We start from the raw sequence: 4,806 nt of genomic DNA on the forward strand, positions 1-4,806 counted from the left end.
CACAGACAGGTGGGTAGAGATTAGATTCATACAATAGACATCCATTTGTTTTTTATTCCTCAGTTATAGTGTGTCTGACTTGAAGCCAAAGATGTCCCTGCCTTACACAAAGTAGATGGATGTTTTTCTTTTTGCATATCCCTCTTAGATGCAAACATAATGCCTATTCTATTCTATTCTATTCTATTCTATTCTCCCACACTGGGTTTTTCCACCTTACTGATCCTTTAGTCCAGTATTGAGCTTAAAATGTATTTTATTATTATACCAAGTGAAAAATGTTCCATTGCAATGAAAGAATTTAACTTGTTTCCAATTTACTTTCTCCTGTTTCTAGATGTGTTTCAACAAGTGACAATATCTTGAGGCAGATAACTAGTATAGATAGTAAGCTAGTATCAAGATAATATCACTTGATTCAAGACATTTGTAGTGAAATGAATGGAAACAAAGAAAAACAAGTAATTTTATGGATATTTTTTTTACAGTGCAACCACCCTCACTTTTCAGAAAATGACAATAAACAACCACTTTGACAAAAAAAAGTGACCTCGTATGGAAACACAGTCTTCCTGCATGTCTGTTTGTGCTGACCCTGGTTAATAAGGTGTGTGTGTGTGTGTGTGTGTGTGTGTGTGTGTGTGTGTGTGTGTAGATGCTATAAGTTGTTAGGGTACAGCGTGCGGTCCCAGGTGCTCTCCTCCTTGTTTTGGGCCCAGGCCCCTGAAGGCCATGTTGGGGCCCGTTGTTTGGGCTGGGGGGCTGAACACTGAGATTTATTCTGAGGTGGAACCACTCCACTCGTCACTCTGAATAGGATCTACTGGTGTTTACCGAAGACACCTGGGGCAAAACATGGCAAACTGTTTGCTGAACCGAATCCAAATACTAATGTTGTGTGCAATCATGGTTTTCAAACTTTTCTAGGGAGGGAACTCACATTTTCAAGCTATTTTGCATGCTATTGTGCAGACAAATTTTTCAAATATCACCTTATTTTACTAGCTGGCCTTCACTGTTTTTGTTTTAATATCCAAGTCTACCACCTACTGCCAAAGCCTTGACAAATACCTGCAACTGTTAGACTGCAAGTATTACCTGCAGATTTAAAGGTGTACTTTCTCTTCAAGAGCCATGTGACCATTTGAAAAAATCTCACATCCACAAATAAACCAAAGAAACCAAAACCAACCAAATAATCAATCAACCAGCCAGCCAACCATCCTATAGCTCCAACAAAGAAACAATGAATCCTCACATGAGGTTGATATGTTCAATTTAGAGACTGCTGAAGTGTTAAAGCACAGTTTAAATAGAAGAGAAAAAGCATTCATACCATGTTAAAACTGATATTTACTATATTTACTACACCTGTTCAATAACAGAAAGTGGGCCCAGCTCAGGTAGATAACTCAATTACTACTCAATAACTTTACATACAGCTATGGTGATAAGGGTACACAGTCATTTAATTCATAGAAGCTTTAAGTCCTGCATAATCCCCAATGTGAAACGCTCTCCAGCTGGAATCTCATGTTGCTTCTCTGGTATCAGTTTATGGAACTGCCTTCCCCTGCAAATCAAAATCTGTTTGTGTTTTTTTTGTGCGTTATTTCAAGTTATAACTACATTAATTGTTTCTTTTAGTTTATTGTGAGCAAGAATGAGGCAGTGAGACAGAAACAGAGAAAAAAAGAGATATATGAAGGCAGCAACAACACACTACACTATGGATTTTGAATAACTTTAACTTTGGGGACTGTGATTATCTCGGTGAAGCCCTGGGGGGGTAGAGACAGAGAAACAGAGCTTAAAACATGAACCCATATGCATTTAGGGTTTCTCCCTCCGTTAATTTCCTATCTGCATTATCCACTTAGACGGAGGAGCGGCAGCGATGTGTATCGCCCCGGATATAAATTCACTTCCTGGAAACACTTAACCAGGATGTCCTGTTTATTAGGCTTGTCACTCACCAAATGAACCTCTAATACAGTGCAAGCCCTCGCTTATTACAGTCACTCCTTACAGATAATAGAGTTGGCTTTTCACTGGGATTCTGGATGGAATCTCAGTTTCTCAGTGCCCATGTTATTCTTAATCTTAGAAATTAAATAGAGTGCATGACTTAGTTAGAACAAGCTTTTTATGGAAGAACTTACAGGTTAGTTTGCAAAGTAAAAAGTAGGTAAGGTAAGGTATATACTGTACAGCAAAATGCAAAAGACTTTAGGATACTGATAAGACTGCAAGTGTAGATGAGCATGTCTGATACATCTTCTCTTTTCCTGGTAGGATATAGATAGGATTATTGTTAAGATCATCATAGCTGTCTATCTCTCCTCGCTAATTCAGGTTCATAAACTGCTACACTATCCTGTTGTTTCTTGTGCGTTGGATCTGCCACAATGTATGTGTATGCGGACCGTGTGCATCAAATAATCCAATAGTTTTATCGCTTATGTAATGAGTTGGACAGTAAATAACAACAATAATAATAACCTTTATTTCAAAACCGGGCTACCAAACGCTTTGGAAGCAATAAAGCAATAACAAGACAGGAAAAGCAGACATATTATCCGACGCGAGCTGTCTAAACACGACCTGACTGCGTGTGCGCTGGCCGTGACTAAGTACACACAAATCATCTAAGGAGGAAAAAAAAACGCCGAAATGGGGGCTGCATTATATCGATTTCTCTTTTGGGCTCTTTTTTTTTGTCTGGAAAGCGGGAGGCGACTGAGCGAGGCGGACAGCCCCATCATTAACCAGCGAGACAGGCAGCCTCCACCTCACCTTCCTCCGTCGCCCCGGCCCAGGGACGACGGCGCGGGGGTGGGGGGTGGGGGGGTGGGTGGATGGGTGGGAGCAATAGGAGGGTGGGGGGTGGGATGGCGATGGGATAGAGGAGCGGTCGCAGTAGAATAAACGGGTAGCGCCGCCTGTCATCTCTGTCTCGTCCGCACTCGCCAATCTCGCTAACTATACTCTCCCACGGCCCGGTCTCTCTCTCTCTCTCTCTCTCTCTCTCTCTCTCTCCTTCTCTCTCTCTGCTTCTCACTGGCCGGCTTTCTTCCTACCAGCGCTGACAACCCACATATAATTAAGGGGCATGAATGCAGTGCTACCTATGAGTGGAGCTGACAGCGAGAGGCCTACCTATGGCTCCTCTCTCTCTCTCTCTCTCTCTCTCTCTCCCCTAGCCTCTCCTTCCTCCTCCTCCTTTTTCCCTTCCATCTCCCTCGCACCGGTTGAGCAGCAGCTCAGTGGGGCAGTGGGGAGGGGGGTGGGGGGATGGGGGGCATGGGTGGGGGGTGTTGGGAGTCGCAGACCCACTGGCCCTAATTGATGGTCTCTTATTCAGGGGAGGGTGGGTCTGGGTGGGCTTGGGGAGGGGGTGAGAGGGTGGGGGGTGGGAGGTTGGCCATCTATACGTCCCTCCCTCCCACCCACTCCCTTACAGACTGCCCCTCCTTCTCTCTTCTCCTTTCCTGCCTCCCTCTTCCTCTCTCTAAGGTCTGCCGCAGTTAGCAGAGTATGCCTGTGCCTCTCTCCCTCTCTCTCTCTCTCTCTCTCTCTCTCTCTCCATCCTTGGCTCTTGGAGGGCTGGACGAGAGTGTAGAGAGAAAGTAGAGACCTCATGTTGCTGCTCCAATGGAATTTGGAGCCTTAGCAAGAGCCAGTACTCATGGACTATAGAGCCTAACTTAGAGTGTGGTGTGTGCATGATTTACCACAGAGCCTGCAGTAGCTTATAATGAAAGACTGTGATCTCCATTGAGAGAAATGGGAGGATTAATAGCCTGATGGAGGGCAGAGGAAAGAAAAAGATAGAAGAAAGAGATACCACGGCTCTTACCTCCGTGCCTCGAGAGGTCACGTCTGCTGTCGATGTGTGTGTATGTGTGTTGACAGGAGGGCTTGATAGTCGCGGAATATCTCTGAAGAGATTTTTCCAGCGCCGGTCGGCCAGCCCGCACCCCGGTGTTGTTACCGAGTGAGCGAGAAGGGGGCAGGGGGAGGCGGGAGATGGGAGTGGAGGGGGGGGGGGGCGGTTGCAGTCGTGAGCCGTCGAGTGATTAGAGCAATTACTCGTCAAGGCTCTGTCATAGCCAATCAGATCTGTCCCTTTCGTCTCCGCGGAGACAGGCGAGGGGGTGACCCAGACCTGCCTGCATCGGACCGACTGCAGCCCTCAGTGTGTGTGTGTGTGTGTGTGTGTGTGTGTGTGTTTGCTACGAGTGATATGTGGCGATGCAGGCCTACCATGCCCTGACACACTCCAGGTCATTATCCCCTACTAATGATTTCACAGTACAGAGGTGGGAGGGGTGCTGCTGATTGGGTGGCTGGCTGGCTGGGGGTGGGGGGAAGGTGTGCTGGCATGTGTGTGTGCCAACAAGACATTTGTTTGTATTATGTATGTGCATGTCTGTGTATATAGGTGGGTGTCACATCCAAAATTAATTCCCACAAGAAGGGCAGCTGGGCGGGACGTCCTGGTGGGTTAGTTGGCTGAAGTGCATACCATGTAACAGCTGTGAAACCGACCTGTTCCCCTTCTCTCTCCCAACTTTGCTGCCTCGCTTCACCATATCCAATAAGGCAGAAATGCCATGAAAATATCAAAAAAGGCAATATTTTTAGGATAATAACACAACACATATTATGGTATTTTATACTAAAGCACATTGTTGTATAGGCAGTGATTCTATGTATGTTATCTAACATGCTATAAGCGACGTTTGCTAATGGTTCAGTTGCTAACATTAACTAGTGAGCCATGTATTACTGTATTGTCCATAG

The sequence above is a fragment of the Centroberyx affinis genome, unplaced genomic scaffold, assembly GCF_046629955.1.
Source record: "Centroberyx affinis isolate AG114_WGS23_722 - 3 ecotype Tasmania unplaced genomic scaffold, CSIRO-AGI_Caff_v1 ptg004474l_1, whole genome shotgun sequence".
NCBI lineage: Eukaryota > Metazoa > Chordata > Actinopteri > Beryciformes > Berycidae > Centroberyx > Centroberyx affinis.